Source organism: Phascolarctos cinereus, unplaced genomic scaffold (genome assembly GCF_003287225.1).
Source record: "Phascolarctos cinereus isolate Bilbo 61053 unplaced genomic scaffold, phaCin_HiC Scaffold_4;HRSCAF=312, whole genome shotgun sequence".
Lineage (NCBI taxonomy): Eukaryota > Metazoa > Chordata > Mammalia > Diprotodontia > Phascolarctidae > Phascolarctos > Phascolarctos cinereus.
The window spans coordinates 328,267,469-328,295,432 of NW_027555847.1; the positions used below are offsets into that span (position 1 = coordinate 328,267,469).

Below are 27,964 nucleotides of genomic sequence, written 5' to 3' on the forward strand. Positions count from 1 at the left end.
TCCCCAATTAAAAACCAAGTTGGAAATTCTAAAAAATTAAAGGTGAAAGTAATAAAAATTAATTGTAAAGAAAATCATTGAATTAATAAATAAAACTAGGAGTTGGTTTTATGAAAAAACAAACAATAATACAGATTTAAAAAGAGAGAAAATAAAACCAAATCACTAGTAACAAAAATGAAAAGGGGGAATAGACTACTAATGAAGATGAAATCAAAGCAATTATAAGGAGTTATTTTGTCCAATTATGTGCCAAAAAATTTAACAAGAATACCTACAAAATAACAGAAGATGAAATAGAATAGCTAAGTAGACCTATTTTATTTAAAATTTTTTTTTCTTATATAAAAGGTTTATTTGCTCTAGAATCAGGGTGGGTGCTCAGTCAAAGAGACCAAAGCCCATGTCATTATCAGACACCTCAGACTCCTCTTTCTTCTCCTTCTTCTCCTCTGCAGCAGCAGGGGCAGCAGAGCCAGCACTGGGAGCAATCGCAATGGCACCATTAGTGGGCATGGAGGCCAGATTACTGCTCTCCTGAGCAATCACATCTTCTGTATTCTTTCCACTCAGCTCACTGATGACATTCTTCAGCTGCTTGTCGTAGGTCTCGATGCCCACGCTGTCCAAGATCTTTTTCAGGTCCTTGAAGTTGGAGGAATAATTGCTGTCGAGGACAGCCAAGAGGTAGGCAGCTATGCAGAGCATCTTGGCGGCCTAGGCTCTACTTGGTCCAGTGGGCACAGCAAGTCCAACTTGGTGGCATGAAGGCCAAGAAAGGAAGAGGTGACCGCAGGGATGGGGATTCTAAATAAACCTACTTTAGAAAAATTAATTGAACAGGCCATAAATGATCTTCCTGAGAAAAAAGCATCAGGATCAAATGGATTTACAGGTGACTTCTACCAAACATTTAAAGATCAATTAATTCTAATATTAAATAAATTATGTGGAATAATAGACAAAGAAGGAGTTCTACCTAACTCTTTTTATGAAAGAAGTATGGTGCTGATACCTAAAACAGGAAGAGAAAAAACAGAAAAAGAAAATTATAGACCAATTTCATTAATGAATATGGACGTAAAAATCCTGAATAAAATACCTACAACAATATATTACAAAGATTATACATTGTGACCAAGTGAGATTTATACCAAAAATGCAGGGCTAGTTCAATATTAAGAAAACTATATGCATAACTGATTATGTCAATAACAAATATAACAACAATCATATGATTACATCAATAGGTGCAGAAAAAGTTGTTGATAAAATACAACACTCATTCCTATCAAAAACACTTGAAAGTATAGGTATAAATGGATTTTTCCTTAGTACGATAAGAAGTATCTACCTAAAACCATCAGCAAGCATTATTTGTAACAGGGGTAAGGTAGGAGCCTTCCCAATAATATCAGGAGTGAAATAAAAATTCCCATTATCACCAATATTATTCAATATTTTATTTGAAATATTAGCAATAGCAATAAGAGAAGAAAAAGAAATTGAAGGAATCAGAACGGGAAATGAGGAAATAAAACTATCTCTTTTTTGCAGCCCCAAAAGACTATACAACTGTGCATTTCCTTTGATTCAGCAATATCACTACTAGGTCTATATCCCAAAAAGATCCAAAAAAGGGAAAAGGACTCACATGTACAAAAATATTTATAGTAGCTCTTTATGTGGTGACTAAGAATTGGAAATCAAGGTGATGCCTATCAATTGGGGAATGGTTGAACAAGTTGTGGTATATGATTATGGTGGAATATTATTGTGCTATAAGAAATGACAAGCAGGAAGATTTCAGAACAGCCTAGAAAGACTTACATGAAATGATGCAAAGAGAAGTGAGCAGAACCAGGAGAATGTTGTACATAGTAACAGCAGTATTGTATGATGAACTGTGAATGACTCAGCTATCCTCAGCAATGCAATGATCTAAGACAATCTCAAAGGACTCATGATGAAACATGCTATCCACTTCCAGAAAAAGAACTGATGTTGTCTGAATACAGATCGAAGCATACTATTTTTTACTTTCTTTTATTTTTTGTTCAAGTCTTGTACAAAATGAATAATATGGAAATGTTTTACATGATTGCATATGTATAACCTATACTGGATTGCTTATTGTTTCAGGGAGTGGGAGAGTAGAAGAAGGGAGGAGTGGACAAAATTTGGCACTCGAAACTTGGAAAAAAAAAAGCAAATGTTAAAAATTATGTCAACATGTAATTAGGGGAAAATAAATATTATTTTTAAAAAATACTTAAGTGAATTACGAAGAGTTCCCCCAAAATACTGTGTGATATCCAAGGATAGCACAGAGAAAAGAATTGTTATTGACTAAGGGAATAGACAAGCTTTTATGGAGGAGGCAAAATCTTGGATGTCTGAAAGAGAGGGTAGACATTCTAGAAATAAGGAGGCAATATTACTTGTAAGACAACATTTTTTCTATTAAATGCTTTTTCAAAAATTAAAAAAAGAAAATGACATGTAGTATTTATTAGGTTTTTTTAAAAGTAAAATGTGAAATGGAGAGTCATGGTTTCATAATGAATCCTTGTGTGTGTGTGTGTGTGTGTGTGTGTGTGTGTGTGTGTGTGTGTGTTGTGCTATGCACATGGAAACGTGGGGTTTTATATTTTTGTATCTAAGTTCAAAATGAATTTTTAAAAAAATAGTATTTTGTACTTGCAGTCAGATAAATACTATGTGGACTCCTAAGTATTTTATAGTTGAAGTAGTTATTTCCAAAAGAATTTTTATCCTTCTTTCTTCCTAATGGGTTTTATTATTACTATGTAAAAAGCCTAAAGTGCATCCAGTGCATCCAGATACCTAAAGTACATCCTCCCAGTGCATTCTTCTTTTTCATCTCTACATTTTTTTAGATCCCAATATAATTGACTCATATCCATGGCCTCTGTCAATGTAGACTCCTTCTAATTGCCCTAATAATGATAAAGATCTTAGGAGTTATATGTATCATCTTCCCATATAGGAATGCACCTTATCAAGTCCTGTATGATTTCTTTTATGTTTACATTTTTATGCTTCTTTCTTTGCTTTTAAATTATTTATTATTTTATTTTTTGCCAATAACATAAAAACAATTTTTAACATTCATTTTTGAAATTTTGAGTTCCAAATTCTCTCTCTCTCTCCCTACACCCCTCATTGAGAAGGCAAGCAGTTTGACACAGGTTAGACATGTGTAGTCATATTAGTCATGTTGTAAAAGAAAACACAGACCAAAAAACACCCCAAGAAATATAAAGTAAAAAAAAAGGTATGCTTTGATCTGCATTCAGACTTTATGAGTTCTTTCTCTTTATGTTTCTCTTGAGTTTTGTGTTTGAAAGTTTACTTTTATATTCAGCTCTATTCTTTTCATCAAGAATTTTTGAAAGTCCTCTATTTCATTAAACATCTATTTCCCCTCCCTTGAAGGATTATACTCAGTTTTGCTGGGTAAGGTTATTCTTGGTTGTAACCTGAGCTCCTTTGCTTTCTGGCATATCATATTCCCAACCCTCTGCTCCCTTAACCTGGAAGCTGCTAAATCTTGCATGATCTTGATTGTGGCACCATGATGTTTAAGTTGTTCCTTTATAGCTGCTTGAAATATTTTCTTTTTGACCTGGGAGCTCTGGAATTTGACTATAATATTCCTGGGAATTTTCATTATGGTTTCTCTTTCAGGAGGTGATTAGTGGGTACTTTGAAATTATATTTTATCCTCTGGATCCAACATGTCAGGGCAATTTTCCTTGATAATTTCTTGAAATATGATGTCTAGGTTATTTTTTTTCATGTCTTTCTGGTAGTCCAATAATTAAATTATCTCTCCTCAACCTATTTTCTAGGTCAGTCATATTTCCAATGAGATATTTCACATTTTATTCTATTTTCTTCTTTTTAAAATTTAAAATTTTAAATTTTAAAATTATTGTTTCTTGGTGTCTCATGGAATCATCAATTTCCACTTGTCCAGTTCTAATTTTTAAAGAATTATTTTCCTCCGTGAGCTCTTGTACCTCTTTTTTCCATTTGGCCAATTCTACTTTTTAAGGAGTTATTTTCTTCAGTGGATTTTTGTGCCCCACTTTTTAAAAAAATCATTAGGTCGGTTTTGTTTTTTAAGATGCTATTTTCTTCAGTATTTTTTTAATGCCTTTTTAATTAAGCTGTTAATTCTCTTTTACAATTTTCGTGCATCACTCTCATTTCTTTTCCCATTTTTTTCCTCTACCACTTTTATTTCTTTAACTCTTCCAGGAATTGTTGTTGGGTGCATGTCCAATTACCATTTTTCTTTGAAGCTTTGCTTGTAGTTGTTTTTACATTGTTGTCTTCTGAGTTCATGTCTTGGTCTGCCCTTCCACCAGAGTATCTTTTTGCAGTCAAGTTCTTTTTTGTTATTTGCTCATCTTCCCAGCCTATTTCTCGATTTTGAACTTTAAATTAAAGTTGGGTGTTGCTAACCTGGGAGTGAAGTTGTCCCAAGTTTCAGGCTTGTTCATGCCACTGTTTTCAGAACTAGTTCTTTGGGGGAAGGGGGGTGGTCTACAAGTTTTTAATGCTTCCAAGGTGGTGTGATCTGGGGAGAGGTATGGTTATTGCTATGTTGGTCTGACCTCTGGTCTTTACCCAGGAAGAGCCCTGCTACCCTGCAGCTGCAAGTGTTACTTCTCCTCTCTATCTTGGAACTTTGACCAGGGCACCTGCTACCTGTTCCCTTGTAATGGACCACAAGTACTCTTCTCTATGCTGGAACTGTGACCCAGAACTGCGTGTGAGCCAATCAGCACCAGCTGTACCCAGTGCCAGCAAAAAGTACTCTCTAATCTCTTTCTGACCAGTTGTTTGACCCCCTTACCCTGTCTGGGCTGAGAGCTCCTGAAGCTGCTGCTGCTGCTAGTGCCACTACTGAGCTACTTCCAAGGCCTGCTGTTGATGCTACCACCACATGCATTCTGGGCCAGCCCCCATCCTGCTGTCATAGACCTTTCTTTTTGACCTCCTAAATTGCCTTTGGCTAGAAAATTTCTCACCCTGACCTTTTGTTGGCTCTGGTGCTCTAAAATTTGATTTAAGGTGTTATTTTTGTTTGGCGGGGAATGTTGAGAGAGTTTTGCTAGGTTTCTGCATCTCCTCTGCCATCTTGGCTCCCGTGATCATTCCATTTTTATCATTCAATCCATTTCATCATTCAACATTCTCCTGCCTTAGTGATAAAGGGAGATACACCATTCGACACTAGGCACGCCTTCTGCCTTAAGAGAATGGGGGTAGGAGGGTGGGGGTGGGAATGCCATTCTGTCTACACTGGTTTCTTCATATGGCTTCTTGCTAACTTCAGTTAAAAAAAAAATGTTGTCCCATTGTGAACCTCCTATTTATTGGTCTGGATTATTCCTGCCTTCCTGGGAAAAAGAGAAATGCATTCTATCATATTCTGCCTGCCCCCTGGCTTGGCCTGGCCTACATACCAGGGAAGGAGAGAAACATCATTCCATCAGCTTCCCCTAAGAGAATCCCGCCCTAAATCTAAGCCTTTAGGGATTAACAAACTCCCTCCAGACATATCCTCCTTATTCCAATGATTCTGATCTCCCCAACTGTCGTTATTTAAATTTCTTTCTCCCTTCCCATTGCCACTCCTGTAGTTTTATCCCCCCTCAATCCATTTCCTACCATATCCTATTTTAAAGTTACTCACCCTTTCCACTCTGCTGTGTGAAATGCCTGCTTCATACATAACAAACTTTTTAAAAAAATCTTTTTCTTTCTTACTCCATCCATATCCTGGCTTTTATTAACATCTGGCTCTTTCCTGATAACAGTTTCTCTGACCACTCTTTCCAGTACAGGATGAACTTTTATTCATTCTCCCTTCTCCCCAACTCATTGGTCACTTTGGGGGAGTAGGAATGCTCCCTTTTGTCATCTTCAGGCTCTCCCTCTATCACCACTATGCAATCTCTCCTTCTTCGAAGTTCACTCAAACCTTATATACCATCCAATCAAAATTCTGGTGGCTGTTGTCTACTTGCCTTTAAGAACACTTCTCTTCTTCCCTCAGTGGTCAGTGCCTAGCTCACAGTCTTTCTTTCTTCCCCAATTCCTGCCCTCATACCAGAGGACTTCAAAATACATATTGTTAATCTCTAAAAAACTCTAACTTCACAGTTCCTCAGCTTACTTATTTTACTTGATCAATGCACCAACTGCCATTCCACAACTGATCACTACACCTTGATCCTGCCATCACTCACAAATGCACCACTTCCATGTTCATGAACTCTGAAATTTACTTATTTGATCACACTGTTTTCATTCTACCTCTCCTTCTGCCTTGCAATATCCAAACCTGTTCTTCATCTTCCCATGATTTCCAATCCCTCAGCTCCTCAGTTCTAGCTCATGCGATCACTTCTACACAGGTTACACTCTCCTCCTTTCCCTTACTGACCCCCTTGGTGAACCAGCTTAATTCTCCCTTGCCCCTTTAACCTATCACCAATCTTGCCACAGCAAGCCTTAACCTTGGATTACTCCTATCTTCTGCTGCCTTCGCTCATACTCACATGTTGCTGAAGAAAATCACTAAATCATGCTTCCTGAGTCCACTACTAATTTATATCTCCTCAATCATTTACTATCCCAATTATCATGTCAGCTTTCCCTAACCTTTTTATTTTTCCCAAACCCACAATGTCACTTCCTCCCCTTACATTCTCAGCTGAGAATGTTGCCTCATATTTCACTTAAAAAATTGAGACCATTTGCCAAAAGCTCCCTTATCTCCATTCTTCCTCATTTTATCTCACTCAGATGTCTTTCCCTACTATCTCCTCTTTTATCAGTCTCACGTGAAGAAATAGCCTTTCTCCTTGCCAAGATAAATGTTTCTAGATGTACAAGTGATCCCATTCCATTTCTTCTTCTGAAAGGAGAGTTGTTGTGGTGGCTGTGGTTGTGGTTGTGGTTGCTGTTGTTTATATCATTCCTACTCTATCACTTATCTCTAATCTTTTTAAATTTAATTCTTCCCTACTACCTATAAATATGCCCATATCTTTTCATCTTAAAAAAACCCTCATTTGATACTTCCAGCCTCACTAGCTATCATCCATACCTCTCCTCTGTTTTGTGGCTAAATTCCTTGGGAAGGCTGTCTACAATCAATGCCTTTACTTTCTTTCCTCTCACTCTCTTAACTCTGTACAGTTTGGCTTCTGACCTCAAACCAAATTCAACCGAAACTACCTCTCTCCAAAGTTACTAATGATCTCTTAATTGCAAAATCTAATGGCCTTTTCTCTATCTTTATTCTTCTTGTTCTCTTAGCAGTCTTTGATGCTGTCAATCATCCTCTTCTCCTCCATAACCTTTTTTTCTCTAGGTTTCCAAACTAGCCTAGTTTTCCTTCTGCCTGACTACTCATTCTCAGCCTCCTCTGCTGACTTTTGATCCACATGATGTCTACTAATGAGACATGTCCCCTAGGGCTCTGTCTTGGGACTTCTCTTTTCCTTGTATACTATTTTGTTAGCCATCATCAACTCTCAAGGATTCAATTATCACTTCTAGGCTAATGATTCTCAGATCTACTTATGAAGCCCTATCCTCTCTGCTAATATCTAAACTTACATCTTCAGCTGCCAGTTGGACATCTTGAATTGCATATCCTGTAAGCATCTTAAACTCAACATGTCCAGAACTCAACTCATTAATCCCCCCCAATATCCCCCATTCCAAACTTCCCTATCATTGTCAAGGGTACCACCACCCTCCTCCTAATCTCCCAGGATTGCAACTTAGGTATAATATTTGCCTCCTCACTCTTTTTCATTCCCCATATCCAGTCTGTTGCTTATCAAGTCTACTTTTGCAACATCTCTTATGTTCACCCACTACTGTCTTCTGACAATGTCACCACCCTAGTGCAAACCTTCATTACCTCACACCTGGACTATTTTTTTTAATATTAGTTAACAGTGCTATTAATTAAGCAATTTAACAGTGCAATAAATATTACAAAGACATGTAAATATATTACATGTATACACACATATTTCAACAATATATTACAGTGAGAAAGACAGCAATAATTGCCTTTAACTATCAACTACAATTACTAACTTTTCCCAAGTACTAGAAATACAGCTCTCTCAGGATGGCAACCAAAATCTCTCAAGAATTCTCATTAGGATGCCCTGATTAATTTTAGGTACCAATTAACTTTTTTTTTTAACTTCCTCCACTTTTAGGGAACCCAAAGACTTGTGAACCATAATCTCATTTACTGTAAAATCTGTCCCTGGAATAAGGGAGTAGGGGACTTACACTAATTACTATGGAAAAAAAGGAGCTCCATCTCATTGGAGGCAGGCTTCCCAGCATTGCCTTTGGTCTTCATAGCATGGTTGGGTAAAGGACAAAAAGAGATAACTGTCCCAGTCCCTGTGTGCCCAGCATTGACAATGGTGTCTCAATGCTTGATATGCAATTCTGATTAAACAGAAATTGAATATTCATTCCTCTCTGGGCTCACCAGTTTAGTATCCTCTATATTTCAGTCCCTTACCCCTTATTCTATTATTGTTCATTCTTTGCCAAGACCCAACCTTGGATTACTCCCACTATACCCTGCCTTTGCTACTGTTCATGTACTGCTGAATAGAACTAGAGAAAACCACAAAACTTTGTCCATTACAAATTTATATTTCATAATCTCAACTGGAGCCTCACTGCAGCAAGACAATCCTTTAATATATCCTTAATTCACTATTACACTCATCATAGTGGTTTTTCCAAACCTTTTATCTTTCCTCAAACTTCCAATGTCATTCACTCTCCCTACTCTCTCAGCTGAGAATCTTCTCTCACTCTACTAAAAAAATTCAAGGCCATTTATCAAGAGATCTCTCTTCTCTTCTCAGCACACTTAGATGCTTTCCCCTAGTATCTCCTCCTTTACCTGCATTTCATATGAAAATGTAGCCCCCCCTCCTTGTCAAGATTGATGCCTCTACATTCACAAGTCATCCCTTTCCATTCCCTCTTCTCCAGCAAATTATTCCATTATTTTTATTCTCTTATTAATCATCAATATCTCCCTGCCTACTGTCTACAAACTCACGAATGTTTCCACTGTCCTTAAACAACAACTACAACCACAACTACAGCCACCACAACAACCCTCAATCTAATCTTCCCCATCATTCTATACCCCTTCTTTCTTTCTTGGCTAAATTCTTTGTTAAGGCCATCCTCCTATCTATCTGACCAATCTTTCTCAGTCTCTTTTGCTGGATCTTTGTGCAGATCACATCAGCTAGTCATGAATGTCCCCTAAGACATCCCATCCCCTAGGTCATCTTCTTTCCTCCCTCTATACTATCTTGCTTGGTGATCTCATCAGTTTCCATGGATTCTATCATTACATCTATGCAGATGATCTCAGATCTATTTATTCAGGCTTAACCTGTCTCTTGATCTATAGACTGGCTCAACATCTCAAACTTCAACATCTCATAGACATCTTAAGATCATCATGTCTGAAAGTGAACTCATTATTTCTCTCCCCAAAACCCTCCCCTCTTCTGAAGCTCCCTTTTACTCCTTAAGACATCACCATCTTCTCAGTCACTCAGGCTTGCAAACTAGGTATCATCATTGACTCCCCACTTGCTTTCATCACCCATATCCAATTTGTTGCCAAGTTCTATCAAGTCTACCTTCACAGCATTTCAAAGGTTTCATTTTTCTACTCTTCCACTGCCATCACCTCAGTACATCATCTCATGATGACTTCTGGTTGGTTCCTGTGCCTCAAATCTCTCTCTCTAATACAGTACATTTTCTACTGAACTTCCAAAGTGATCTACCTAAAGCAGAGGTCTAACTATGGTAACTCTCCCTCCCCCCACACTCAGTAAACTTCAGTTACTATTATTTCTAAAATCAAATATAAAATCTTCTGTTTAGCTTTTAAATTCCTTCACAGTTCAGCTCATTCCTATCTTTCAAGATTTCTTACACATTAATCCTCTCTCCTCATGTACTTGGTGATCCAGTGACACTCCATCTCTCAACTCTAAGCATTTTCGGATATTCCCCATGCCTGGAATGCTCTCTCTCCTTTCAGCTTCTGGGCTTCCTTCAGTTCTCAGCTAAAATCCCATCTTCAGTAAGAGCCCTTTCCTAGTCCTGCTTGATAAGCCTCACTTCTAAGTGCTTCCCCTCTAAAATTACCTCCAATTTTTCCTGTGAATATCTTTGTATATACATAGTTGTTTGCATGTTCCCTCTCCTATTATAACATGACCTCCTTAAGGGCAGGAACTTTTGCTTTTCTTTGTATTCCCAGCACTTAATCTGGTGCCTAGCTCATAGTAAGAGTTTAATAAGTGCTTGCTGACATGATTTGACTTCTGGCTAGCCTACAGCCTGAGAAGATGGGTGAAGGGAAGCCAATAGAGAAGGGTTTTCCTAGTGTTGCTAGTTCCAATCATGCCAGATGGGTCCTGGGAGACCTGGGGCTAAGGGAAAAGGCAAAGAAGAAAGATGAGAGAGGCAGGGGAAGGGCATCCCCATGGCCAAGACATTATGTTGAGTTCTGGCTACAAAGAAAGAAAGGAAGGAAGGAAGGAAGATAAAAAGAAGAAAAGAAAGAAAAGAAAATAATTATTATGCTCAAAAAGCTTACTATTTATTGGGGAAGGAGGACAAGAGTAAGCATAATTCAAGGAAGTTTAGAAACACAGATAACGTGCTCTGGGAAAACTTGAGTAGGGTAAGGACATTTTCAGTTGGAGATATCAGGGAAAACTTTATGGAGAAGGTGGCTCTTAAGCTGAGTCATAGGATCATTTAGCTAAAGTTAGAAGGGATTTGAAAGCCATCAGGTCTAACTCCCTCATTTATAAAACCAAGGCCCATGTAGTTTAAGTGCCTTGCTTACAGTCACACAGGTAAAAAACATCAAAGATAGGATTTGAACCCAGGTCTTCTGACTCCAGAACTAGTGCTCTTTACACTGTATCATGCAGCAGGTGGTGATGAGAAAGGAGTGCATTCCAGCACAAGGAATAGTTGAATGATCTGTATGAAAGCATGGAGATGGGACACTTAAAAAAGATAAATATAAAGGCCCATACTTAAGTTCAAAAAAAAAATAACCTCACAAGTGCAGGGATAAAGAAGACAGAATCAATCAACAAGTATTAAGTGCCTACTATGTGCTAGGATCTGTGTTAGGTCCTTAGGATACAAGTACAAAGAATGAAATAAGTTTATGTTCTAATGGGGAAGACAAGAAGTACATACAAAAATATATATAGCATAAACATGAAATTAATAAGTACAAATATATACAAAGTAGTGAAAAGTATAAGTTAGTTTTAGAGAGAGACAATACTAGCAGTTGGGATCAAGAAAGATTTTACATAGAATATGGTGCTTGAGTTTCATTTCCAAGGCAGAAAAGGTCTCTGTGAGGCACAGTTAAGGAGGGAGTGCATTCCAGACATGGTGGACAGCCAGTGTGAAGGCTAGAATATGGGAGATAGTATGGTATGTCTGAGGAACAGAGATAAAGTCATCTTGGTTGGATCAAAGACTGTGTGAGGGTGAGTAATATCCAATGAAGCTGGAAAGATTGATTAGGGCCAGGCTATAGTGCTTTAAAAGCTAAACAAAGAGGTTATACTTATCCTATAGGCAACAGGAAGCCATTGAGCAGGGGAGTCACATTGTCACATCTGTGCTTAAGGCATAATGTATAGGATGGACTAGCATGGTGAGCAATGTAATTCATAGATCAGAGCACTTTAAAGCTGGAAAGGATATTGGAAATGATCTAGTAGCGTTTATTATACACATAATGAAATTAAGTTCTAAAGAGGTGAAATCATTTACGCAAGGTCACATAGTTAGTTAAGGACAAAGCTGGCCTATAGCAAGACTACAATTTATATGCTTAGAATGACTTAACAGCATAATGTGATTGCTAGAAGAGATGAGATGTCAGGCAATGCTCAGAACATGGGGCAGGACAACACCAATGTACTCAAAGCAAGTCAGACTATGCCCAAAGTATCTTGTTTAATTTGGGAAGGCACCTTTTAGGGGGGATATTGATGAATTAGAACGGGTTACTAGGATAGGAAAGGATTTAAATCTGCATCATGAGGATCAGTGGAAAGAACTGGAAAGATTTAGGTTGGAGAAAAGACTATGATCATTATCTTTAACCATCTAGTAAGCTGCCATGTAAACAAGGAATTAGATGTACTCAGCTCTAAAAAGTAGAACCAGACTAAAGGCTATGAATTACAGTCAAGAACTTCTTAACAATTAGAGCTTTCTGCAAAGGGATAGTTCACTTCCTGAGGTTGTGAATTTCCAGTGGCTGGAAATGTTCAAGCAGAGAATGGGTAATCAATTGGAGATGACATAGAAATTACTCCTACATTGGGAAAGAGGGTGGGCTAGATGCCCTCTATGGTCTCTTCTAACTATGAAATTCTATGATTCTATTCTATGATGCACTATTGAGAAAGGTATTATTTTAGTCATTGTGGCAGACATTTCTTGCCCCTAAAGTTTAGGCAACTGCTTAAACCACTTGTGCTAAGGGTGAACCTGTCTGTAAATATTTATGAGCAGCAGGAAACGGGAGAAGGGTCTATTAACTTATATTGTTTTGTATAGTTTCATTTCAACCAGGAAATTGGATTTGATTGCCCTACTTACCTTGCATAAAGATAATCCTTCTATAAAACTAATTTGGATGGATTTTAAAAAAATGTTTTTGAATTGTTGCCTCATTGTGCTAAGACTTAGATGCTGGAATATGTCATAGAAATAAATTTCTAAATTAGGAATAGGATTTTAAAATATGGTTATGGACCATGGAATCATTGTATTGAAAAAGGAAATCAACTACAGGAAGAGGCAAGTGGAGTTTTAAATTTAAGATCCTTTAAAATGGAAATTGCTTGGCTTTTGAACAGCCTTCCAGGTGTAGTTAATCCGTATTATTTCTCAGAGAGAAGGCTTTAATAAGTATTTACTGAATTACTGACTTATCTCTTTGGAGGAACAACCTACTTCTTCTGAGGGACATATTAATTGATATCTCAAAGATAGCACAATGGCACCTGTATTAATGAAGTTAATGCATTCCAGATTCACTTCATTATGAGAAATTTTATCAGGTGTAAAGATGGTATAGTAGGCCTAACAGTGTAGATCATAGAGGGTTAGATAAGGAAGGGAAGTCAGACCTAATCTACACCCCTCCCCAATTTTGCAGCTGAGGAAGCTGAGGTCCAGATGAGGGAAATGACTTATCCAAATATATACAGGTGCTAGTGGCATAGCTGAAACTTCCATCCTGTAACTAGAAGACCTAAAAGGCAAATTACTGGTTGGAGAAACATAGTGAACTCTGACACTGAAGTTTATGCAATGAATCAATCAAGGAGAGGCACTGACAAAGTAGAAAAGGCATAGACGTAGGAGACTTAAGCCAAGAGTTCAAATTTTCCCTCCAGTACTTACTAGCTGGCATGTTCTTCTGTGAGTCACTTAACATTTCCAGGTCAATTATTTCATACATAAAATAAAAATTATAAAATCCTACCTGCTGGTAGGGAACTGAACTAGACAACCTCTTGACATCAGCAAGTTCCTATCTCGCAGGACCTTGCTCCTCTCCTCTAGCTGGGATCTTGCTTTCCTTCATGGTGCTGTGGTTATGGACCATTATAAGCAGTTTTTTACAGAGCACCTACTATGTTCAGAGCACTTTGGTTGGAAGAGTTCTGTAGAAGGCAGTTACTGTCCCCAAGGTCTTTACAATATGGTTGGGGAAGCAAGACATATATGTAAGTGAGGTAAATAATAGTACAAGTACCATATAGTAAATGCCGAATGACCACACTGCTAGAGTTCTGAAAGGAGTACACCTGGAAAACAAAAGGGAGAAGATATGCCTCAAAGGAATATATGGGCAGAATTCCAGGAAGCTGAATTCACTGAAACAAAGGTAGAGACAAGACTACATACACACACACACACAGATATAGATACAGATATAGCTGTTTGTCTATATCTATGTATAATCTGCATATCCAGAGAAAGAACTGACAAATAGAAGTATACATAGAACAATTTTACACATATACACATATACGTATTTGTGTCTGAGGTAGGGAGAAGGAAAAAAAAAGGAAAAAAAAGAAATTTACATGATAACTTCCTTGTATATTTGAAAGGAATAGCAAGGTTTTTTTTTATAGTACATTTCCATTTCCATGTGTAATCATCATTTTATTATACTATATTGTGGAAATGCTTGTTTTATTCCATAAATTAAAAATAAAATATATATATTTTTAAAAGACTGCGTATATTGTGTCTGAATGAAAGGAACACTGTTCGTTTGGAGAAGGGATAATGGTTAAACAAATTGTGGTATGTGATTGTGATGAAATACTATTGTACTATAAGAAATGAAAGGCAGGATAGTTTCAGAAAAACTTGGGAAGACATGCAAAGTGAAATGAGCAGAACTAGGAGAACACTGTACATAGTAACAGAAACATTGTATAATTGATCATTGTATAATGATCAGTTGTGAATGACTTAGCTTTTCTCAGCAATACAACAATCTAAGACAATTCCAAAGGACACATGATGAAAAATGTTAGCCACCTCCAGAGAAAGAATTGATAAAATCTGAATACAGATTGGTATATATATATATATATATATTTACTTATAAAATTTTTCTCTTTTAATGTTTTCTTTTGCAAAATGGCTAACATAGAAATACGTTTTGCATGACTTCACATGTATAGTTGATACCAAATTGCTTGCCTTCTCAAGCAGTGGGGAGGGGCGGGAAGGAAGGAGAGAATTTGGAAATTAAAATTTTTGAAAATCAATGTCAGCAATTTTTTCCTTCTAATTGGGAAATATTTAATGAAATAAAAATCTTTCTAAATTGCTTTTATTTTTGGTAGGGGGGAAAAGGAGCATGAAGAGGACCTTATATGCTGGGTAAAGACTTAATAGGAAATGGGGAGCAACTGAAGTTTTTAAGCATAGGAATGACCTGACTAGTACTGCGAATAAGATTTTTCCTGACAGTGATATGGACAGCTTCAAAAGAAAATAGAGGTAGGAAACCCTGTTAGTAAGTTATTGCAATTGTCCAAGCAGGTGGTAAGAAAGGCCTGAACAAGAGTGATATCAGTGGGGAAAAAAAGGGGGCAGATTCAAGAAATGTTCTGGAAATACTAACAGACCATAGCAATCAACCAACCAGCATTTATTAAGCATCTACTATGTTCCAGACATTGTCCTAGGCCCTGAGGACATACATTCAAAGAATGAAACAATCTCTGCTCTTAGCAAGCTTGCATTCTAATTGAGTATAAGAGGAAAATAAGAAATATAACATTGTTTTCAAAGGGAGAAGAACAGTGGAAGAAAGGTGGTCATGGTGACAAAGACAGATGGTGCAGGCAGAAGGAGAAACAGGCTTACACGAAAGAAAAATATGTTGAGTTTGAGGTTGTGACTGGCCATTCAGGTGGAGATGTCTCAAAGGAAGTGGAAAGCTGTAACTCATATATGGAAATATATCTGCAGTGTTGGGGGTTGACATTTGCCATCACTACTTCTGTTTTTTTTTAGAATCACTTCTAATCTCCATAAATGTGGTTATCTGTTGTTTTCTATGTTCTATTCTCCATTTTTCTTCTTTCTTGTCTCAATCGCCCCCTGTGATTTTATCCATACTTCTTGGCTTTGGACATGAGAGTGACGGAGAGGCTAAGATTGGAGGCAAATTTGTTAATCTGCATACTGGATGCAGACCTCTGGTTTCTGGATCTTTTGAATTGACTTTTTTATGGAGGATTAAGGATTAATTCTGGGGACCGTGCCTGGACTCAGAATCATACTGGATCCTGAGGGTTCTAAAAGTCTGGCATCTGGAAACCTGCTGATATAGTCTGTTCTTAAGAAGACATCTGTGAGTATGTGACTCATTAACTGAGGTGCAATTTGCCAAAATGTTCTATTGCCAACTGTCAAAAGATCCCTGGGTATAAAAGACTAATCCTGTTGCAAAATTGGGAGAATAGCTATATCAACAATTCTAGTAGAGAACATAGCATGAAGGGAGAACCCAGGGAGATTCTCTAGTGCCAGAGCACATGGCCATAGGTCTTTGAGACCAGAAAGATTCTGCCAGTAGTTTTCGTGTGAGCACATAGCATAGAGAAGTCTCAGATATTTGAAGAGAGCCTTGGGAGCTGGAGGAAGTATAACGAGGAAATAGAGAAAGAAAAGTGCTATTAAATTGGGGGATTCCTCTTAGGCTGCACATCATACCACAAAGCTTTCTAGACATTGAGATTTCTCTTTTTCTCTGGCCAAAGCAGATTTCAAGGCATTGCTGTTACAGCATTGTTACATCTTAGGGATGCTGCACTGTTTCCCCTGATTCTTGATTTGGGGCTCATTGTGGGTCATATCATCCCTGCCCAGACACATCTTGTCCTTTTGTGTAATATCTATAGGTTCCTGAAAATTCAGTATTCCTTATCAAACAGCAATGGTTTCCAGATATTGAGTCTGGGGCATTCCTGTGGTATTAGGTATACCTCTAACACCATTTCCCATCCTCTAGACCAGTAATACCAAACTCAAATAGAAACAGGGGACTATACCTATACATAAGACCTTTGCAGGCCACATATTGACTCAGAAAACCACATATTTATATATTACATTTTCATTAATACACCAACACATTAACATTAGATCAGAAGTACATTTCAATCTGGTATGCACCACATTTGAGTGTTGTGGGCCCCATGTGCTGCATGTTTGACACTTCTGCTCTAGACCAGGGGTTTGTAACCTTTTTAATGCCATGGACCCCTTTGGCATTCTGCAGAGGCCTGTGAACTCCTGCTTGTAATGATATTTTAAAATAATTGAAGGAAATATTAAATTTCATTTAGAGGTTATTGAAAATAAAGACGTAATTTTTTTTCCCCATCCAAGTTTGTTTGACCCTCTGAAATCTATCCATCAACCCTTGGATGACAGTCTGGTTAAGAATACCTGCTCTAGATTAAGGGCTAAGTTGACAACAGTGACAAAGTACTGGGTTGGACCTTCCACCCCTGAGGTTGTTAGATGTGTTGCCTTGTTAAACGGGACTTGAGAGTGCTGACTGTTAATGTTATCTTCCTTCTATTCACTTTGCTTTTCTAGTTCAAGTAAAATGTCTGTTTATGCCACTACAATGTGATGTCATGTGATTAATTCCTGGCTTGTTATGGGAAATTCTAAGGGACTAAGGATTCGAAGAACTAGTTTTAGTAGATATGAATCTACACCTGCTTTAGTAATCAGAACAAACAGAAGTGTTCTGTTACATTGATCACAGATCAAAATTTTGTCCTTCAAATTCTCATTCTCTTTTAGTCCCAGGTATTTCTTTTTCACTTGCTCTCTTATATTTGTCCAAACATAAGACATTTAAATGTCATTTTTCATTTATAAAATAACACTGCTAGGTTGTAGAACACCTGAAAAAGAATTAATGTCATTTTAAACCATTTGAAAATATCAAAAATTTGTTTTGTAATGAATAAAAAAACTTACAAGTAAAAATCAAACATACAGACACAAATATAAGTTCACATTTTTTTAGTGGGCATCATTTTAACTCCTGTTCTAAAATCTAAGAAGAAATTCATGAAAAACAACAACAACCAACTATTAAAAGTTAATAATGGCTTCCAGGAACAAAAATACTATGAAGGATTTAATCACGAGAAGAGAACATGAGATATCCAAATACAGGTTAAGTTTCAATTATAAGAACTGAGTTTAAATGCTATCCCTTTATGGAAAATTCTAAAATGTAACAAATTTCACCCACTTTCAAGTTAACAAAACCTGCCTGAACACTAAAAAGGTGCGAAACTAAAAATGTCATGTATATCTCAGTGAAGATGAATTTCCTAGAGGAAGAGTCATCTCAACAAATCTGCATTCAACTAGATTATTCATTTCAGTGTTTGTCAAACTCTGTTCTGTAGAAAACATAGGGACCACCTAAAAGAAGCATTCAATTATCATTTAAGCACCTATTATGTGCCAAATACATCACAGTAATAAGTCTCTTGGGCAAGGCAAACCATGAAATAAAGTTAGTTCTATGTGGTCCATTTATTCTGCCGTGATGGTGGCAGAGTAATGGAAAGGGGGACAAAAGGGGCTATGGGTATGTCACAGTAAGAATTCTTTTTGTGTATGAATTGGAGAAGATGGCTTCTGAAGTTCCTTCCAACTCTCAAATTCTATGAATCAGTTTTCAGACTATCTAAAACTGTTAATGAGATATTTGCCAATGAGAGTATTACATATTACTAGAAGTAACTGATATTAATCGTGACATTTTCACCATAATTGTGTAAAGCGATTTATAAGGGCAAGTGACTTGGTGAACTGGAGTTTATCTCGTATGCAGGATGGTGTAATGGACAGAGAATTGGCCTTGAAAGCAAGAAAGCCTGGGCTCAAATAGTACCATCTCTGATACACAGTGAGCAAGTCATTTAATTTCTCAGTGCTCTGACCCATATGAGGTCACGAACCCTAGTTTAAGAAACATTGAAGGAAAGGGCAGCTGGGTGGCACAAGGGATAGAGCATGGGTCATGAGGACCTGAGTTCAAATGTGGCCTCAAAGACATAACACTAATTAACTGTGTGATTCAGGGCAAGTCACTTAACACCAATTGCCCTCACCAGAAAAGAAAGGAAAAGAAAAGAAAAGAAAAGAAAAGAAAAAAAGAAAAGAAAAGAAAAGAAAAGAAAAGAAAAGAAAAGAAAAAAGAAAAGAAAAGCTGAAGGGGTCGCAAGTAGAAAAAGTTGAAGAAGACCTGCTCTAGGCAACTCTGTAATGCTACAAATTACAGAAAAGGTATCAGCTTGGACTGGTAGAGGAAGTTTTCTGAGAAAAGACATCCTGTGTTTCTCCTACAAAGTAGATAGGTACAGACTCCTTTAATTGGTTGTATTGCTAGAACAATCTGCCTCTGTAAAACTGCCAAACTGGGACAGTCACTTTCTTGCTGTATCCAAACAGGTTGAAGGTCACAGTTTACCATATTGGGGGTACAATGAAATAAACCAGTGAAAGAGGAGGGCAGGGCTTCCTTCCCCGCCTCCCTCTTTACCCTGTGGCTCTGAGAATCAGACTAGGAGTTGTGTTTTGGTTTATATCTGTAGACAAGCGTGATGGAAAACTGAGTCAACTTTATTAGAGCACAGCAGGCAGTTTTATATCTTTGACTCATGGGAACATACCCCAATGTAACAGCGGACAAAGCAACAGAGTTTACATATCTTTACCAATAGGCAACACCGAGAATTTTTCTTATGCGAATACCAATCAAAGTATCAACAACCACATGTCTTTACAACATTATCCTGGCTGTGTCCTTCTCCCGTGCTGTTCCTGTGAAAACACCACGTACTTCTTGTTCCCAGACTGTCCCAATACTTGATACATGAGCTAGCAATATTTGATACATGTTTGCACTAGAGCTAGCTGTGCTTGAGCTAGCAACATTGTTTATGGTTGAGCTTACCTAGCCGCCCTTCCTTCTGGGGGAGCTGAGAAACGATCCAGGCCAAGGAACAAGCTCCTCACCTGAGAGGGCTTATACAGCCATCAGGGTCAGAGTCTACTCACCTGTGGTCCTTTACAATATCTTGTATTGTGTTTGGTTCCAGGAGCAGGTGGTAGAACCCCACTGCACCCAGGCCAAATTGAAGCCAGCCAGCCCAGCAGGGAAGGCCTCAGAAGCCAGGGTGTCTAAGACTTGTGCCCAAGGTGGGTTCTGGATTTGGGACTGTTCTATTTAGTACCTGAGCTAAGTAGTAAAATTAATACCTTCCCCCTCCTCGGAGCAGGAGGCAGTGGGGGTAGGGGGATTATGCCCCCCCCAGATGTTAGAGGGAATGGTATACCTTTGAAGTAAATATTCTTTTGTAAAAGTTCATCACCTGTTAAATGGACCTACAGTACAACAAAGGGACCTCTTACAATTCTGCGGAGCACCTACAGTGGAGGCTGGAGCCAGCGGCAGAGAGCTTGGAAACCTTCTTTCCCTATTTTCGCAAACAATCTGTGTGTAGCAAAAACCCTGCTACCTGGAAGTTCTGTATGTTACATCTTACCCCTCCCTAGGGCTCTCATTCAGCACTACAAAGGAAAACAATTATGAATATTTAAGAACTATGATCAATACAATTACTAACCACAACTCCCTAAGATGGATGACGAATTATGCTTTCCATCTCTTAGCAAAAAGAGGATAGACTAGAGGGTACAGAATAAGCCATAAATTTTCAGACATGGCTAACATATTAAGCACCTACTGTTTATGACATGTTTATCAGGACTCTGTTTATTTGGTACAAAGGAAGGCTTTTTTCTTTCTTTTTCTTTCCCTCCCTTCCTTCTTTCTTCCCTCTCTCCTTCCCTTCCTTTTTTTTTTCTTTCTGGGAAGGGAAGAGTTAGGAGTGTGAGGGAGTGGTGATCATAATACTTTAAAAGATAGAAAAAAAATAATCAATGAATCATTAAATTACACAGAAGAAAGCAGAAGGAATTTCAGACAGGGACATATTTAAGCAAGGTGATGTTAGAACTATCACGCTAAATTTGAGATACAGTTTTTAAAAACCACCAAACTAGTGGAGATGTAGTGGAGATTTGTGGTTCCACATGCAGTTCCTTTTTTCTTTATACAGGAAAATGTTCGTATTAATTGATATTTGCCAAGTTTATATAATAAAAAAGGAGAACAAAAGAAAATGGGTATGCCCTACTTTAGGAAAACCTAATTTACTATGATTTAAACTTTCAAAACAGATAAATTATCATTTAATTATTTTCCTTCATGCCAAAAGGATTCACTAGTGGTTCCTAGAAGTAATCAAACTCCCATAGCACATTTAAAATTTAATATGGTTTACAAAAACTTGATTTACGTGCAACTATTCAGGAAAAGTATCTCCACTGCAAATCAAGACACATCTACTTGTCAACAAAATTTTTACATTATGACTGACAGAACAAATAGAACAACCTAATAGTCATATTAGGTGAAACCCAAAAAAGAAAAAGCCCACTAATCATTTTAAGTAATTTTATAAAGTAATTTCCCTCTAAATTTAATTAAACAAGAATGTTAATGGCATTTTTATCCTCCACAAAATTCTTGCTCTGATGCCTTATTGTGGAAGCCCTAAATAACTTCTGTGTACCCTGGGTTCTTGAAGGTTATACCAATGCAATGCAAGTACTAGCTGTCCTACAATATGGAAAGGCTACAAGTAAGGATATAACAATAGACTGCATGTGAACTCTTGCCCTACAGTAGTCTAGTTATGTACAGAGAGGATCATCACCAATTAGTATATATTGTCCACTAGCACCCACATTGTCACACCACTATTCTACTACCATTCTCCATATCTGTCATAAATTTCTAAAGGCTGTGTTGTTGTTTTTAAGCCATGCTTATTCCAGGGTCAAGAGAACATCCTGATTATTTTTTAAAGCACAGGGAGGGGGGAATTAACAGCTAGAGATAGCTATGCTAAAACTACATCTTCTGTACAGAGCCACCTGCCTCTTCCTAGGGTTCTTAGTCCCAATATCAATACTGACATATTCCCTACAGATGAAAGTACAGGCATGCCTCATTTTATTGCACTTTGCTTTATTGTGATTTGCAGAGATTGTGGGTTTTGTTCTGTTTTTACAAACTAAAGTTTTGTGGCACCATTTTTCCAACAACATGTGCTCACATTGTATCTCTGTGTCACATTTTGGTAATTCTCACAATATTTCAAATTTTTTCATTATTATTATATCTGTTATGATGATCTATGGTCATGCTCTTTGATGTTGTTATTGTAAGTGTTTGAAAGAGGAGCAAAAACCATGTCCATATAAACCAGGGAACTTAACTGATAAATGTTGTGTGTGTTCTGACTGCTCCAACAATAGGTTGTTCTCCATCTCTCTCCCTCACCTCAGGCCTCCTTATTTCCTGAGACACATCAATATTGAAATTAAGGAAATTAATAACTCTTCAGTGGCCTCTATGTTTTTAAGCAAAAAGAAGAGTCAATCAATGAGGCAGACTTTATTGTTGTCTTATTTTAAGAAATTGCCACAACTCCCCCACCCTTCAGAAATCACCACCCTGATCAGTCAGCAGCCATAGCAACAAGACAAGACCCTTAGTAACAAGGACAAAAATGGCACCAAGGTTATCTAGTGCACTGATGGTAAATTATTTAACTTAAAAATTATTATTATTTAATTATTTAACTTAAAAAAGAGAGAGAGCAGGTACATGATTTTTTTGTTCACATTAATAATGCACTCAACAAAGTCTCTGAGGCTGAGATGCAGAGTATAGATTGATTTTCTATCTCTTGTATGAATTTTGGCCTAACAATTAACACCAAGAAAGAACAAGTTCTCCACCAGGCAGCACTACGCTATCCACACATGGAACCACACATTACAGCAAATTGAGAAATTTTGAATGCTGTGCATAAGTTCACTTACCTTGGCAGAATACTTTCTGAGGATGTGCATGCAGATGATGAGGTTGATGCACATAGTGCCAGAGTTAGCTCAATGTTTGGGAGACTCTGAAGGAAAGTGTGGGAGAGAAGAGCTAATAGATTGCCTACCAAACTTAAGGTCTACAGAGCCATTGTGTTGATCTCATTGCTGTATGCCTGTGAAACTTGGATGGTATATTAGCCCTATGCCAGGAAATGGAATGGCTTCGGTTTTAATTATCTTCAGAAGATTACAAAGATCACCTGGCAAGATAAGGAACCAGACATTGAGGTCCTTTTCTGAGCTAAACTGCCAAGCAATCAAACTCTACTGCAGAAAGTACAACTAAGATGGGCTGGACACACTGTTCAAATGCTAAACACATGTTTGCCTAAAAGACTTTTAAGGAGAATTCACACAAGGCAAGTGCTCACATGGAGGTCAAAAGAAATGATACAAGGCATTCTTAAGGTCTCTCAGACAAATTCTGGAATCAATTGTGTGACATGGGAGACACTGGCAAAGGGCCATCCAGAATGGTGTGCCCACATCAAAGGAGGCACTATGTTTTATGAGTGAAGCAGAACTGCAGTGACCCAAAAGAAATGTGAGATGCACAAATTCAGATACACAGACAATCCAAATGTTCATATAGACTATTTGTGCCTGATTTGTTGTAGAGCCTTCCTAGCTCACATTGATCTGATTAGCCTCAGTCAGTCACACTGTATCTTGACTCAATGTAATGATGTTATTCTGGTCCTCTTCAAGAATGAAGGACAACATGTGTGACCCTGGGCAGGTCATTTAACCCCGATTGCCTCATCAAAAAGTAAAAAAAAAAAAAAAGGATGAAGGACAACAACCAACCAACCAATCATATGTCAGACATTATGCTAGGTGCTGGGAATACAAAGAAAGAAATGAAACACCCCTGACATCAAGAAGCTTACTATTTTACCAGAAGAAACAACATGCACAGAGAAGTATATACAAAGTATAATCAAAGTAAATTGGTAATTATGGAGGGGTAGAAAAGAGGATCTAGGGGGGATAAGAAATAACTTCAAATAGGGATGGTATTTGAGCTGAGTTTTGAAGGATTTGTGATTCTCAGTGGTAAAGCTGCAGTATGGGGAACAGAGTATGCCACCAAAAGAGGAGACGGAATGCAGTGTGGGAGAAATAGCAAGAAGGTAGTTTGGCTACCAGAGAATGAAAGGGATTAATGTGTAAAACCTGGAAAAACAGATCATCAAGTGACTCCACCTTAACATCTCTCGCATTCATCCTCTTCCTCTGTTTATCCTTCATTTTGAAAAGCTAGGGGAACATAGAAGTGTGGTAGATCATCCATGACAGGGTCATGCTAATGCTGCTGCCATTCCTGCTTTACCAGAACAAGGTATGGAGAAAGTGCAGATGCACATCTTCACAGCAGCTCAAATGGATGGATGACAACAGCATTCAAAAGAAGAAAGATTTTTAAATGTTTTTGCACCATCTGTGAATGAGTGCTGAGGTTGAGGTTACTGAAATGGTTGAAAATGACATTTTAGCTTTTACCTATGAAAAAACATTACTGATGGAGCAGAGATCCCAGATACTGAAACAGATGCAGCTTTCTAAGAACGAAAGAGAAAGGAAGCGTCAATTAATCCATGACAGAAGCACCACATCCCATTCTGCAGTGGTGGCCAGGATGAAAGCAGAGGAGAAGGTTCAGAAAAACTAGTCACTGAAAAACACAAAAACAGACACAAATGTAGCTAGATTCTGAGACATTTTCACTTTGAAACCAGTTCAATGTCAGGAGGATGCATGCAGAAGTGTGCTCAACAAATCACAGGATGCCTAGATGATCTTGTTGAATATGCCTGGTCCCCCTAAAAATAGACAAGGAAGTGAAAACTACATGGGATTCCTAGAAGTTTTGACAGAAAGACTAAATTGCATGCTTTAGGTGAGAAGTGGAGGTCAGGAGGTGATGACCATCTATTCCTAGGTTGCTGGTGACCACCAGGAACTTGTTTAGAACATGGTGGCACTGAGTAGATGAATAGAAACACTGGACAAGCAGGTTTTGGGTTCCTGGAAGTCCAGCAGTTGAAATGTTCCTGTATACTTGAAATGATATGCTGATCCATTTGCTGCTCTTTTATTTAATTTTTTTTTAACAAAAAGAAGTGATCTTATTTTTTTTAAACCTAGGGCAAAACTCTACTTTATCTGTCTATACTGTCAAATAAAAGTCTGGGGGTGGGGGGGGCTTGAGGGTAGGAAGCTGGAGTGTGAATGTGTGAGAGATTAAAAAGAATTTTCAAAAAATCAAAAAAACAAAAACCCTTGGTGTCTTTGATATTTGACCAAACTCTAAGCACTCCACAGCACCTGCTTCACAGCATAAACACTCTAGTCCAGGCTTCTCAATTGGGTCTTTCCCAACTCAAATCCATCCTCCACATTGTTACCAAGTTGATATTCCTAAAGCGCAATTCTGACCATGTCATTGCATCTTCAGTGACTCCCACTTTCTTGATTTTTTGAATAAAACATAAACTCCTCTGTTTGGCATTTAAAGCCTTTCACAATTTATCTCTAGCTGACCTTTCCAAGCTGATTCCACAAAATTCCCTTCCTCCACTCTACAATACAAATTGGCCTACCTGTTAATGACCCTGACCATGACATATCTTCTCTATCCATGCCTTTTCACTTTTGCAGATGGTGTAAGGTGGCAGAATCTGTTCTGCCCTAATTATGCCAATTATAGGGTGGTGTAACCTCCAAGAAAATAATTAGACACTGAAGAGGGATCCATACCAGCTTGGTTACTAATAGGTTTTTATTGGGGTTAATTAGGTTAATTGGGGAGAGTTTACTCAAAAGAGGCCTGTTCTTCTGGATGGCAGCAGGACAAAGAAACATCATTGATCCTCAAACCAACCCCAGGCCAACTTGGGTATTATATAGAAACATAACAAAGATAGCACAGTGCCAGCATGGCTCAGGGTCACATGCAAGTTTTCCCATGGAATAGCTGGAGCTTCTTTTGCTATTTATATTTACTCAAGATAGTTTACATTTATCTGTGAAGTCATAGGTCACATTCCCATTCTAGTTACTATTCATGCCTGAACATTGTCCTTCCTAACATCTGCCTCTTAGAACTTATAGTTCCCTTGAGGGCTCAAGCATCACTTCTTTCAAGAGATCTAGTTCCCCAGGTTGTTCATGTTTCCCTACATCCCCATATTTGTACATATCCTATGCTGTAAACATAAGTGGCACAATGGATAGAGTTTCGCCTGGAATCAGGAAGACTCTTCTTCCTGAGTTCAAATCTGACCTCAGACACTTACTAATTGTGTGACCTTGGGCAAGTCACTTTACACTGTTTGCCTCAATTTCCTAATTTGTAAAATGATGTAGAGAAGGAAATGGCAAACTACTCTAGTACTTTTTAGAAAACCCCAAATGAGGTTACTGGGAGTTGGTTAGGACTGAAACAACAACAACAAGGTGAGCTCCTTGAGAGCAGGGAGGCATCCCCAATACCTGGCACTTAATAAATGCCTGTTGATTGACAGATAACAAAAAGTAAAAACACCACAGAATTTTAAAATGGAGAAAAAGCAGATTGCAGATGAAAAGTTTTTAAAAAATATAATAGGTAAATTGTTCAGGACTAGTCAAAGTGAAATGTAGAAGATCTGATATAATTATCAGGACATTTCTTTTACTGTACTACTCATTTTATTACTAAGAATTATTTAGGCAAATTTATTTCTGGTATAGTCTGAATTAACTGTGTAAACTTATCCTAGGAATTCAGTTTTCCTAAATGTAACTATACTTCTGATTTTCCATGAACAGGTTCAGTGTTAGTTTTTTTGAAGCAGCCACGTTTAACCTCAGGGACATGTTATCTATCACTATACAAGGGAAGTGGTTTGTTGTTATAGGGCTTGGTCAAAACATAAAGTTCTATTTCTTTGTAAAACTAACCAATCAGTTATTAATTGGGAGGGAATGAGGGACTATTCTAATTTAGGTAATCATTCTCCAAAATCTATCTTTTTAGAGTACCTAGTTGAAGTGCTGGGGACACAGGAAGTGCTAAATAAATATTTGTTGTTACAGGGTAGTTACTAGAAAGCTAATATAATTATTTTCTTGTTAGGGCTGGGAGTAGGAAAACCTGGGTTAAAGTGCTGTCCTTGACAGAAAATGTGAGTTCCGTAAACTTCCAGTGTCTCTAGCAACTCTCTTAGACAGAGGTTCTTCTAATTTTTTGTGTTTTTACGAGCTCTTCTGGGAATAACGTTTTTAAATGTGCAAAATAAAATATACTAGATTATGCTGGTAGCCATGAAAACAACCCTCTTAATTAGATTTACACTACAATAAATTTAATTATTCAGGTCATAATTATTTTGGATTATTTCAGGCCCTCTGCCTCTCTACCCTTTTCCTAAAACTGTTTGTGTTTCAGTCATTTTACAGCTTCAGATGGGCATACTTAAAAAACAGCAAGGCTTTTCAGGTTCATTTGAGCAGTATGGTGGAAAATACAGGAAGAACTGGTTTTGACTTCTGTAGCTAGGGCTTAATGCATGATTCTGGGCAGTTACAATCTCCCTGGACCTCAGTTTTCTCATGTGTAAAAGGAGGGGCTTGGCTTAGATAGGTGTCAAACACCCTGCTCCTCCTCTCCCCTTCTCAGTAATTGGGAAATATTTAACAAAATAAATAAAAAATACATTAGAACATATATCATTAACATGTAGTTTTCAAAGTCATTGTGCTGCATGCATACCCTGTTGTAGGGGTTAGCGGCCCCCATTTCTGTTTGACACCAAAGCACTCTGGACCCCTTCCAGCGCTCCATCTAGGATCCATGTGCAGTTTTCTGACACATTGCTGGAAGCAGCTAAGTTTGTAAAAGCATTTTGCACTTATTAAAAATTGTAAAAGGCACTGCCACGGCTCCTCTCCGTGGTCTGGAAGCATTAATGCCATAGTTGTCTGGCCAACAGTTTGGGCAAAACAAAAAACTGGTATTTTAAAACTCTCTAGCCATTGAGGACCGAGCTCTTCTCTCGTCCTGCACCGAGGCCACCACCGCCAGCTCCCTAAATTTCCGTTATTACCTCAGCAACGGTTCCCTCTCCCGCCCACTCTCAGCAGTCATTCCGACCCCCACACCTGCGCAGTAGGAAGGAGGAGATAGGAAGGCCCAGGCACGTGCAGG

General features: G+C 37.9%; 1 pseudogene across 2 annotated transcripts; it reads right to left on the reverse strand.

Moving 5' to 3' along the window:
• Nucleotides 1-323: 323 nt before the first annotated feature.
• On the reverse strand, nucleotides 324-27,918 carry LOC110222358 (large ribosomal subunit protein P2 pseudogene; annotated as a pseudogene). Of its 2 annotated transcripts, none has more exons than XR_013485689.1 (2): nucleotides 27,530-27,918; nucleotides 324-1,015 (listed from the first exon to the last, which is right to left on the reverse strand). The product of XR_013485689.1 is annotated as a large ribosomal subunit protein P2 pseudogene, transcript variant X1 (transcript). The 2 variants fall into 2 exon arrangements; XR_013485690.1 differs by lacking the exon at nucleotides 324-1,015 and adding an exon at nucleotides 21,847-22,183.
• Nucleotides 27,919-27,964: the final 46 nt, after the last annotated feature.